The sequence below is a fragment of the Nipponia nippon genome, unplaced genomic scaffold (genome assembly GCF_047370975.1).
Source record: "Nipponia nippon isolate SJK-2023a ecotype South Korea unplaced genomic scaffold, ASM4737097v1 scaffold_8, whole genome shotgun sequence".
NCBI lineage: Eukaryota > Metazoa > Chordata > Aves > Pelecaniformes > Threskiornithidae > Nipponia > Nipponia nippon.
Window position 1 is genome coordinate 17439155 of NW_028262402.1, and position 13600 is coordinate 17452754.

Consider the following 13600-nt stretch of genomic DNA (forward strand, 5'->3'; position numbering starts at 1 on the left):
TTTTGTAACATTTAGTTGAGCTATTTTTAAGTTACATATTGAGTTTAAAGTTGACCTAAGCAGTAGTCTGCAAGTTTGTGCTTCTTTCTTTAGCCCTAAAAAGGAATATTGGACCTACTATTGGATTTCTTCATACTTATTTTTTCTTTTGGCTTATTTTTCCCAAGGAATAATTTTGACAGATTTGCTAGATAGGTGAAACAGGCAGAGCAGTGGTTTTGTCAACCCTTACTGAAACTATGGGAGGATTACCACTGAAATGAAGAAAGGATTTATCCCTCAATAAATTAGGCCTAGCTGTGCCGAATTTTTAATCACTTGCTCCACGAATGGACTGCAAATACTGGAGTTTAATGTTTCGGAACAGTACCACAAATACCTAACCTAAAAGACCCTTGAAACCCCACCCATCTGAGCTTTAATCACCTGTAACCATGCTGGATCCAAAGTCCAGAACATAGTCCTAGAAGTCAGGAAACATTATTATTTCAAAAGACTAAGTAAAGATCACAGAGATCTACTGACACTGCTCATCTTTCGTACAATGCTGTGCAAAAACCAGGCAGTTAAAAACCTACTTTTGAGTCATTCCTCCAGCAGGAAGAAATTAAACCAATGTTTCTCAGTAAAGTGTGATATCTGAAAGGCTGCTAGCAAATTTAAGGAAGAACATACCTTACTGGTGGTGCGGAGATTGGGCACCAGCAGAAAGGAATGAAAGATTTGTGTGGTTAGTGAAATCCTGACTTCAATCTTGCAGCCAGTCCTTCAGCAGGGGGCAAGAAGCTCCAGGTCTAGCTGAGTAAGGTTTAGCATTTTTCAGGCTGAAGTTTGGAATAAGATATCTAAACATATTTTTGGATCCACCCCTTCTCCTTTGCAAAGAAAAATGTATTTCCATGTAGTTAAATTAATATTAATAAGAACACTGTGTTCCTAAATAAGTGGCAGAAGTGTGAACTTCTTCTATGAATTTCCCTTAGGGCTATTTAACTTTTTACTACTTGACAAAGCTGATGTTGTAAGACGACAAGATTTTTATTAAAAATACACAAGATCTGAATTTAAATATGTGACAAAGAGGGTTTTTTTTGTAAACATTGTTTCATTGCTTCATATATTGTAAAGCACCACAACAAAACATGTCTATATTTTTGTTAAGTCATGGGGATGACAAGTGGAAGAACTATTCCTATCACACTGAGACCCATTTTGGGATCTATGGCACTGTTTTGGGCAGACACAAGAAGTCAGTTTATTTGTGGAGTTCTGGTATGATGCTGGTGTTTGTTTGTATTATCTCAAAGAAATTCAATTTACCAACAAAAAATTCCCTCTGCAACATTCACTAATTTTGGGGGTTACATCTGTTTCAAAGGTCAGAGTCATGTGGATAGAACTAAGTCCCCAGATAAGCACACACTATAAGTTAAAGTTTCTCAGAGACTGCTGTAATTTTAGTGTTGGAGTATATTTAAACAATAATTCTTTAAAACAAACCAACAAATCAACAAAAAAACAAAAACCACAACCAAACAAAAAAACACAAAAAACCCAAAACAAAACAAAAAAACCCCAAACATTAAAATATCTAGCGGGTATAGGTGCATCATATTCAGGTTACCCATGCAGGACCCTCCAACTCATAGAGGAGTGGAGAGTCAGGCCTGACACACAGTCTGTTAGAAGACGGATCTGAATGCCTTCCTTGGATTAAATACTTTATGTTCAGTTTCTTCAATTGCAAAGAGGCTACTGTACACACTGCTGCTTTGAAAGCAGGACATTATTTTTGCTCATTACTTATTTTCTTATTTTTAAAAAAAAAAAAAAAAAGATACATAGACATTTTTCCTCAGGAGATAGGAACAGACATTTCTAGACAACCCAGAGAGGGGCATCCTATTCCCAGAGCGTGGAAGGCTTTTTGGCATATTTGTAGCATTCCTTAATGCAATTTCAGGCAGTGCCCTGCTGAGTATACAAGGCATTATGCATCCCACTCTGGGAAGTCTTTTTTTCTTGTGTAGGAAGCTTAATGCAGAACAATAGATTTCAGTCTGAATTCCAGTGTTTAAAAATCAAGAGTTGCAAAACTCAACCTTGCAAAGGTTGTATCTTCAAAGATTTTACGCCTACTTTCATTACAGCTCAAAACTCTTTCAGAAAGTACAAGCAACAGCATAAAAGTATTCACTCTTAAGAGTTTGTCAGGCAAACACACACAAATATTTCAGGTAACTTAAGCAGGATGGAACTTTATATGATTTTGAAGTTTCAGACGGAAAATAAAACTTACTTTATTAGAAGTCTCAGAAAAATGTACTAGAAAATGAGCATTTTTACTTATTTAGTTCCTTTGTCTCTATTTGGAAAACTTCAAAATGAGCTACCAGGCACTGAAGCTGTGTGGTGCACACAGTTTGATAACCATCTAAAAAGTAAGGGCTTAAAATTAAAGAAACAACACTGTTTAATCATTAATAATGCTAACTGAACCACTTTGATTAGGAAAAAAGGCTCCTAAAGTTTCTCAGTTGCCATCTATGAAGTCAATAATATCTTCAGGGTATAACATTTTCAAAGGATAATGGCCTCCAGGTGAAACCAAGATACTTGTTTTCATAGGAGACAGGGTTTTTTCTGGCAGAATTATTTGCCATTGAATTAACTTTTCTACACAGAATTGTTATTACTATGGATAGTTAATACACTCTGGCATCTGTTTTCTTATTGAGGTTTTTACTGAACTGTCTAATCACGTAACTAATACTATCAAAGGTATCTGAAGTACACACAACATACAAACACATTTAAAATAATAGAGACTCACTCCCTGCTGCTTGACATCCTAGCTTACATAGGTATTTGAACCTCAGCAAACTGAGTGTAAAGTATACAGGAAGCACTGCCAACATCTTCTGCTTATACTGGAACGTTCTTAATCTCTTTTTTAATCATATGGCACAAGGTGCTATGGAAATTTGGACCCAAATTTTCAATATTTCAGCAAGACCTTATGAGATTATTCTGGACAGTAAAGACATGGTTTTCAAGGCTTATGAATTTGCCTTTGTATCATTAGCCAATATTTCCTTCGTGCTTGCTGTTTCATCTTTTTTACACCATATTATTCTGTCATAAGCAAGGACACCTATGATCAGTGACTTGCATAAGACTGGAATAAAAAAGACAGTCAAAGCAACCCAAGGTCTGGAAACAGAGCTGTCAAATGGTAAGTGCCTTGCTTTTTAAAGAGGTAATGCAGGGGTATGGTTTGATATTTGGGCATGGGTAAAGTTTACATAGCAACGTACAGTCTGGAACAAGTGGCAACTGAGATCCAGATTTGCACAAAGACTCTTGGGATACCCGTAAGTAACATATATGTTAAACAAAGTAACTGCAAGACTCCCTTACAGATCAGTGGTCAGGACAAACCTCCTCTCCCTTTCATATTCCTATCCAATGAGGCTCATGAATAATCCTTCTGTAGAGAAGTTTATTTGGCCCTCAGCTGCAAAATGAGACTGTTCACACCTAGCCATTGGGCTAGCAGCCCATGCAAAACCTGGGAAAGAAAGACTGCAATCAGGGTGACAGCCAGATTGGTGGCTATAGCCACTTATTCCCCCCCATGCCTCCCAATTCACTCAGAACAAAGTTGGGGGAATGCGGCAATGCTGTCAGCTGTCTGTTTACTTGCCTGCCCACAGGAGCTTGAGAAGAGCAGCCAGGAGACCAAGTGTTCATGCTGAAGTTTCTTAAGCTGTAGTGGACATTTCTTGCTGCACGCACCAAATGTTTTGGCATGTGAGGTCATTTTAAACCATTTGTTAAAGATATTAAAGTTCCCTTAGCACTCTTCAGGCTGAGCACTCCAAGAAGACAGATGTAGGACAAGATTCAAGGCCTGCCTGCTCAACAAAGAGTTCCCACACCGCCGAGGTCTTCTCATTTAGCTCTGTGTTAGGGCACAACTAAGCCTATAAGCACTGATTAAATTACTCAGGCACTATATTACAACTATGGAAAGAATTGAGCAATGCATTTTTATGGTTCATGAGCTTTTTGCTCTTATTCTAGCCATTGAATGTTATACAGTTCTTGTCCAGGTGATTTCTGTTTTCTTCTGTATTCCTCCAAATAATCAGCTCTCATTTTCAAGGAGGCTGTTCCCTGTCATCACCACAGAGTCTTCCTCTTACCAACCCACCAAGCAGCAGAGAGAAAAAAAACATGGGTGTTTTTTTTCTCTCTTACAGAGAGAACATTCAAATTAAATGAGAGGTGAGAGATTGGCTGAGTGCTTGTTTTAGCTGGAGATAGGATCTTGGAGAGAAGAAATATGTTTTCTTTACACCCTCCAGGCTGATGCAAGAAAAGCAGAGCACAGTTATTTCTAAGGAATAAGGCTTTAGTGGTGCCTGGAGTAGCTATACTTATGTGCTGGTTTCGGCTGGGATAGAGTGAATTTTCTTCCTAGTAGCTGCTATAGTGCAGCGTTTTGGATTTAGGATGAGAATAATGTTGATAACACACTGATGGTTTAGTTGTTGCTAAGTAGTGCTTACACTAGTCAAGGACTTCTCAGCTTCCATGCTCTGCCAGGTGCATAAGAAGCTGGGAGGGACCATAGCAGGGACAGCTGACCCAGACTGGCCAAGGGGCTATTCCGTACCATATGACATCATACTAAGTATATAAACTGGGGGTAGTTGGCCAGGAGGCAGCTATCACTGCTTGGGGACGGGCTGGGCATCGGTCAGCAGGTGGTAAGCAATTACATTGTGCATCACTCATTTGGTATATTATTATTATTATTATTATTATTATTATTATTATTATTATTATTATTATTATTATTATTATTATTATTATTATTATCTCTTCCTCTGCTGCCCTGTTAAACTGTCTTTATCTCAGCCCGTGCGTTTTACTTTTTTTTTTTTCCGATTCTCTCCACCATCACACTAGGGAGGGTGGGGAGGGTGAGTGAGTGGCTGTGTGGTGCTTAGTTGCCAGCTGGGGTTAAACTATGACATCTTAGGAGATAGTCTAGTAGCTTGTGTGCATTACAGGAAAGTCCAACGTTACACACACAAATGGTGTGAAAACAGTCTTAATGTGGGCAGCATAGAGTAGACAGAAAAACCTTCCACAGTTATGTAGCCCTGCAGCACCAAAGTAAGTTTTACTGAAAGAGAAAACAATCTCTTCCATTGAATTTAATATTAAAGCTTTTGTCTGCTTCAAGGCACTTATTGCATCAATGCAGCCATAGTAATGCAAATATCAGTGCATAACAGAGTTTGCCAACGTGATTTCATACTAGGATAAAACTCCATAGTTTGTCAAGCTTTCCCTGTAAAGAAAAGGATTTATATTTTAAACTGGGAGTGCACATAAATTGTTGATCTGGGTGAAAGCTGCATTGTTGAATGTTGTGAAGTCTGCATCAGCTTACCATTATGAACTATTTTTTGTATCTTTGCTACCAGGTTACATTATCTATGAAATTTTTTTTAGGTTGACTTTTCTATAGAAGTAAAAGGTGATTAATTGGATTCTTCTTCCTCTAAATTTAATAAGAAGACCTTGGTTTGCTCTGGTATCAGTGGGAGATTGGGCTAGAAATGCTGTTTTTATTGGATTTATTTTATTCCCTTTTTTTACTTAATAAACAGAAAACAGGAGCCGAACATTTAACAACCTTATTGGTCCACAACTACTTTATCTAACAGAATGAATAAAACAACAGGGTTTCCATTGCTACATCTGGCAATGGACTGGCATTTGGCAGCTAACAACCGTTATAAAGTTCAGGCACTGTATTAAAAAGAAGATTATAAAGGGCATCATTAGAATTGAGGAGGGAAACTGTTACTCAGCATTTAAATTACTGAGCTACATGAGTGGCAGTAAGAAATAATAGACACAAATTAGTACTATTGAATGTTCCTAAATATCTATTCAGCAGCCTTGAAAAGTGATTTGTATTTGGATGCTGTCATAAATTTGGAAACATTCAAATAAGCTCACTGTTCCGTCTCTACTTTCTCAAAATTCAGTTTCCAAAGAATTTTGTCAATGCAAAATTATGGACCTTGAATGTTCCCCTTGTTAGTCTGATTGCGCCTCTATTAGCATTTTTCTGCACTTTTTTCCTGCTGTGGGCATGTATAATTTATTGAAAGCATTCTCACAATTTACAGTCCAACAAAATAAACAGCAAGGCACCTTCCATAAAATCTGATATTTTTAATTAGCCCACAGAGACTGTGAGTACTGAATGTTGTATATACTCCAATAAATCACTTAGAGCATGCCATTAGTGAATACGGTAGCCTTACATTATACATAAAATGATTGCCATGTGGTTGTCGCTACAAAAAAAGGAAAGTCCATATGTTACAAATATGGTTAATTCTACAGATGCTGATGAACTTGGATGGGATTTTTATCTGAATATTAAAAGTGAATAATGCTTATCCTCTATCTGTTGCAAAGAATGTCTTAAAAAAAAGTTATATTTTCCTCTCTGTCTTAAGTGTTAACTGAAAGAAAATGTGGGGATATTGTCATGATGAAAATGTGTTTATCATTGACTGTACTGTCGGAAGCAGAGAGGAGAGTGCAAAATATTGTTTAAGCTAGGCTTTTCCTCTTATTTCCTATAGTCTAAGTCAAGGATAAAATAAAGCAAAACAAAACCAAAACCCAAAAGCCTCAAGGAACCAAACAACGCATCTTTGAGGCCAAGTTGCGTTTATCATGGTAACAGACATATTGCTGTATGGATTTCAGTAGTATTCGGCTGTCACATTTACTCACATGAACTGATAAATCTGTAATGGCTGAAAGACAGCAATTGATTTATGAGTTTGTCAGAATGGAATGGAACCACTGAAAATGCCCTTATTAAAAATCTGCAATTTTTCACAAGGACTTGCCTGTCTTAATAAATGTGAGAATAAGTTTGATTTCACTCAGAATTAATGTTGTTTGAAATTGAAATGAGTTTCACTTTCTGCCTCCAGGAGGTCTGCTGACATTTTTAGTGTAACATCTAAGCCTATGGGAAAAAAAATGAAGCTGAAAACAGAAAATAAGATAAATTTTCCATAATTTCCACAATTAATACATTTGATGAGGTCAGAATCAACTAAATTTAGAAAATGTCAATTTGGTACAGGACCAAGCTATTTATTTTCCAAAATCAATAGCCACTATCATTACTGTAGCTGAAGAAATATGAGTATCATATTGATTAAGAAGTAAGTTTCTTAAATACATACTCATTTTGACAAACTTCCCCTTTCCCTCATTGTCAACTACCCCCATTGCAACTGGAAAGACGTCCTCAGTGTGATATGAGGATATTGTACTAAACACATACCTAAGATGATAATATTATAAACACAGGCATTCTTCCACTCTCAAGAGAGAAATATGTCTAATCATAATATTGCAGGCTTCCACCTGGACAACATTATTGGCTGATCTTGTAAAACTACATGTGACGTGAGATACTCACACATCCTTTCAAAACAGTGTACACTTCTAGCAAAAAAAGTTTTCTGAAGAAAAGAATAAATACTTTGTTCTTTATCCATAATGCCACACTTTTTCTTAAAGAAATAAAGAAAAGCAATGGTTTTTTCTTATTTTTATATAATTCAGCCTTAGTTTTCTCAATATTGCTGTAGCAACTTTTTTCAGAACACAAATGTTAAGCCTTACACAGTGGAAGAAAAATCTCTTCTTGTGCTAAACAGAACTTACTGTGCTGTTCAACTTGCCTTTGAGGAAGAGCCAGGAAATCCTTTCCACAGTGAAACTGGTTGAAACAGGAAGAAAATGGACATAAAGTCTTGCCACATCAAGGATCTCTGGTCATTCTGTTTCACTTCCTTGTTCAACATTTCTCCGAACTATTGCATGCAAGAGCTGTAAGGAAAAATAAAGTGTCAAAACTCACCACATTCACACCAAAAAACCAGCCCAAAATCCAAAAACAAAACCAAGGGAGAGCTGGAAGGGAAGGCCGGTTTGCTTTATGAGATTAAACTCATATACATAATCTGGAATTCAAAAACAGAGCAACAATATGAAATTTTTTTAAAATAAATGATACAATATATCTTCAAGTGATAGCTTCCCATAAATATTGTATATAAGTCTATGTTTACATTGCAGCAAAGATCTGATTTTAAGGGAAGCAGTGACATAAAGCACAGTTCTGCTTCCATTTTTTGCAGCACACTGTAAGTAGCCCAAAGGCAGTTAAAAAATGAAGTTTGACTCCCACAGTCAGGGTATGTATTCTGTACTTATTTATTTTCTTTAGCAGATGCTGTGCTGACATTTCAACTTGCTGACTTGTCACCTCCAGAGACTGTGTAATACTTCTCCAAGGACGACCAGAAAGCAAAAAAGTAGACATAGAACCAGTGAAAGATAAACACAGAATAATGACCCTTGCTATTGAATCAAAACTTAATCTATACTGAAGAAACAAAACCACAAGAGAAACAGGGGAAACAAAAATAGACCATAACAAATGAGAGGGGTATGATGTATAATATAATGATCAACTGCACCCTCAGCAAGTTTGCAGATGACACCAAGCTGAGTGGTGCAGTCGACATACCTGAGGGACAGGATCCCATCCCGAGGGACCTGGACAAGCTTGAGAAGTGGGCCCGTGTGAACGTCATGAGGTTCAACGAGGCCAAATGCAAGGTCCTGCACCTGGGTTGGGGCAATCTCCAGCATCAATACAGGCTGGGGGATGAAGGGATTGAGAGCAGCCCTGAGGAGAAGGACTTGGGGGTACTGATAGATGAAAAGCTGGACAGGAGCTGGCAATGTGCTCTTGCAGCCCAGAAGGCTAACTGTATCCTGGGCTGCATCAAAAGAAGTGTGGCCAGCAGGTCGAGGAAGGTGATTCTGCCCCTCTACTCTGCCCTGGTGAGACCCCACCCAGAGTACTGAGTCCAGCTCTGGAGTCCTCAGCACAGGAAGGACATGGACCTGTCAGAGAGGGTCTGGAGGAGGGCCACAAAAATGATTGGAAGGTTGGAACACGTCTCCTATGAGGAAAGGCTGAAAGAGCTGGGGTTGTTCAGCCTGGAGAAGAGAAGGCTGCGGGGAGACCTTATTGCAGCCTTTCAGTACTTAAAGGGGGCTTATAAGAAAGATGGGGACAGACTTTTTAATGGGGCCAGTAGTGATAGGACAAGGGGTAATGGTTTTAAACTAAAAGAGGATAGATTCAGACTAGATATAAGGAAGAAATTTTTTTCAGTGAGGGTAGTGAAACACTGGAACAGGTTGCCCAGCAAGGTGGTAGATGCCCCATCCTTGGAAACATTGAAGGACAGGCTGGATGGGGCTCTGAGCAGCCTGATCTAGTTGTAGATGTCCCTGCCAATTGCAGGGGGGATGGACTAGATGACCTTTAAAGGTCCCTTCCATCCCAAATCATTCTATGATTCTATGATTCTATATCTCCATGACATCTAAATTGCTGAGAAAGTCAAACAGGAAAAGAAACTCCAACCTATTACACTCTAGTCTTGGACTTAGGGGAAAAAAAATCATTTTTTTTCGACTTGTAAAATCATTATATCTTCTTCTAGAATAGTATATGTGTGTTATTAGCAAAGGAAACTAAGATGGGTTTTCTTGAAGCTTCTTGTGAAAACTTTGTCAAATATGTTGATTCTCTATGTGTTTCCACAGTACCTACAGTGTTAATGTTATCTCCTGAAACTTGTGAGCCAAGACTCAGATGCTTAGAAAAAGCAGTTTGCTACAACAGAACACCATGTTAGTAATCATGTAACAGAGGAAAATTCATCTGCCTGATATCTGGCCTTGAATTCTAGGATTAGTATTAAAGCTATCATATTACTGACAAAACTAGCCTTGAGAAGGAATGAGACTGAGACACATGAAATCCAAAGTTAACACCTCAATTCAAAAAAATGAAGTAATTTAGGACTCAGGCCTGACCCTCCTAAAATCAATGAAAAAAAATGTCTCTGACTTTTATTGAAAGTAAGAAAAAACTTGAATTCTTTTATTGTTTTGCTCGTAACTGCAGTCTCATTAGTCTGAACTCAGCACAAAAGTGGAGGCAATTTCTAATTAAATACAGACAAATTAAAAATAAGATAATGTGCATTCTGTATTTTTCATAGGTAGATCGCCTAATGTATTGATAATCTGTGTTTTAGATGAAGAAAATGAAATTAATCTAGCCTGTCAACTGGAAAAGTATTTATGAGATCACTTAGTGAAAGTAAGGAAGAATTGCTGAAGAACTGTACAGTAGGTAAGCACCTGGTAAGAAACAGGTTTGGGCTAGGGTTCTTTGTGTTACTAAAGAAGCTGGTCATGAGACTGGTTTCACTCGCTATTTTCACAAATATCAAGTGGAAGTGTCCTAGTGAATCTTCAAGATGTCAAGAAGCAAACAGCTTGAATTCTGCAGAGGACTGGAATGATATAGAAAGTCCTGAAGGAACCCGTGGACAACAGAAGTAGAAACGAGATGAAAGTAAGCAGTACAAAATGCAAAGTTCCATTCTTTGTGACTAATAAAAAATTATTCCAGAAGCTGGAAGCTCATCAGTTAAAAATGTCAGACAAGAAAGCACAGCTACACTAATCAAATGCAGAATGATTGAAGTGCTGATAAGAAAATGGCAAATGCAGTCCTAAGCTGTGTCAGATAACATATTTCTAGCAAAGACATGGAAGTATTAAAGATATTCTACAAAGTACTGGGGAGACATAATTTTAGATACTATATTCAGGAAAGATGAATTCAGTCTCAGTTGCTGAGGGGAAAGAGAGCCTACTTGCAAGTAAAAGAGCACAGCTTGTTTAGGGTAGCAAAACAAAGGCTAAGAAGGATACAACAGATGTTTATGAATACAATGGGAGGGATAAATAAACAATGAATAAATTGAAACTGGGACTTCTGTAATCCTCCGGGGAATGAGATTGTGAAGTGATCTTTCAGTAAAAGTAGTGAGAATGAGACACAGAACTTCTTTTAAAAAGTAATAATTATACTGAAATATAGACTGTGATTGCCTGTGATATCAAAGGATTTAAACTGATGACCTAGGAAGTCTCCTCCAGTCCTGTGCTTTTGCACTGAGCCATCATGCCAGAGAAAATAAGTACCCTCTCTCAGACAGGGTTTAGCGTGAATGTCAAGGAACACATGGTAATTTTCAATAGCAGATTTACAGTCTATATATTACTTAATCAAGCACAACACAGTTTGAGAGAGAACTTTAAAATAAATAGATGTAATTTTAAAAAATTTATTTAAATATCTATTTAATAACATTATGTAATAAATAAATAAATACATTTGAAATAAAATTTCAAAAAAGAAAAAAAAAAAAGAAGATATCTTACTTGCCTCCTGATCCCAAAGTCTGCGTACCAAAATTAACTTGAGAGACTATTCTGACATCTGAATGTTTTTCGGTAAGTATGACAATGAAGACTGCAGCTCTACTCTCTAAAGGTGTTTAACCCACCTTGTATGCAAAACTGGTTTCAACACAGAGAAGGGAGTGGATTGCTGTCCTGCTGCCTGATCTGCATGTTACTCTGGACAATGCTTTTTGGGATTTTATTGATTCTGTGTTTTGTCCCATATATGTCCCAGGTATGCTTACATATGTTGAACACAACTCTCAAGCTTAAATGAGTCTACTGAGAAACTCTCCTGGATGTCTTTAGGGTATAGAGACAGAAGATATATCTGTCAATGGAAGCCTTTTCAGCGATCATGATCGCTTGTTACAAACAAGAAAATCTCCCTCTGGCTGGAAGACCTTTTGTCCCTGGCTGGCGATTGCCATCCAGAAGAAGTCAACTTTGAACATGGATTTAACTTGCACTGTCAGTCAGCATCCCAAGGTTTTATACAGGGCCTTGACACAGCAAGCAAAGGCCTACCATAAGAGACACAGAAGTAAATAAGAACCTTTCAACCAACAATTAGCTTTGAATAAGGCTTAAGGCATTGAAATTTATGGCAATCTGATGTTTAATGTTTAGTCTCATGTTTTAAAGGTTTGCCTGCATTAAGCCTTTGAATGACATTTCAGACTCTAGATTAGTAAATTCTGTAGTCTCAGTTATCACAGAGCCTGAATACTACCCAACTTCCTTTTTTGAAAGTGTTTTCTCCTAATGAATGAAGCTTTTTTCTACTGAATTAATCTTTATGTGGATGCAATCTCCCTTGTTTGAAATTCCATGCTGTCCTGTGTTGCTTCATTGCAGTTCTCGTTTTAGTACCCCAGGCAAGAGCATATCTTATCCCCCATGCCAACATGAACTGACATAGAATCATAGAATCATAGAATGATTTGGGATGGAAGGGACCTTTAAAGGTCATCTAGTCCATCCCCCCTGCAATTGGCAGGGACATCTACAACTAGATCAGGCTGCTCAGAGCCCCATCCAGCCTGTCCTTCAATGTTTCCAAGGATGGGGCATCTACCACCTTGCTGGGCAACCTGTTCCAGTGTTTCACTACCCTCACTGAAAAAAATTTCTTCCTTATATCTAGTCTGAATCTATCCTCTTTTAGTTTAAAACCATTACCCCTTGTCCTATCACTACTGGCCCCATTAAAAAGTCTGTCCCCATCTTTCTTATAAGCCCCCTTTAAGTACTGAAAGGCTGCAATAAGGTCTCCCCGCAGCCTTCTCTTCTCCAGGCTGAACAACCCCAGCTCTTTCAGCCTTTCCTCATAGGAGACGTGTTCCAACCTTCCAATCATTTTTGTGGCCCTCCTCCAGACCCTCTCTGACAGGTCCATGTCCTTCCTGTGCTGAGGACTCCAGAGCTGGACTCAGTACTCTGGGTGGGGTCTCACCAGGGCAGAGTAGAGGGGCAGAATCACCTTCCTCGACCTGCTGGCCACACTTCTTTTGATGCAGCCCAGGATACAGTTAGCCTTCTGGGCTGCAAGAGCACATTGCCAGCTCCTGTCCAGCTTTTCATCTATCAGTACCCCCAAGTCCTTCTCCTCAGGGCTGCTCTCAATCCCTTCATCCCCCAGCCTGTATTGATGCTGGAGATTGCCCCAACCCAGGTGCAGGACCTTGCATTTGGCCTCGTTGAACCTCATGACGTTCACACGGGCCCACTTCTCAAGCTTGTCCAGGTCCCTCGGGATGGGATCCTGTCCCTCAGGTATGTCGACTGCACCACTCAGCTTGGTGTCATCTGCAAACTTGCTGAGGGTGCACTCGATCCCACTGTCTATGTCATTGATGAAGATATTAAACAGCACTGGCCGCGGTATGGACCCCTGAGGGACACCACTCGTCACTGATCTCCATCTGGACCTTGAGCCATTGACCACGACCCTCTGGATGTGACCCTCCAGCCAAGTCCTATCATACTTACGTCTGAATTCTGAAGGATTTTAGATACTTGGAGGTAAGATGAATGACACTCCTTTGCTTAATATTTATGGTAACTGTAAGCTAAAATTTTATCAAAACAGATGTACTTTATTCTTTTCTCTTCTTAAAAAGAAAAACAACAAAAC

The 13600-nt window shown here is 38.6% G+C and overlaps 1 pseudogene; it reads left to right on the forward strand.

Annotated features, from left to right (window-relative positions):
• Positions 1 to 3290: 3290 nt before the first annotated feature.
• On the forward strand, positions 3291 to 13381 carry LOC148050459 (uncharacterized; annotated as a pseudogene).
• The last annotated feature ends 219 nt before the right edge of the window (positions 13382 to 13600 follow it).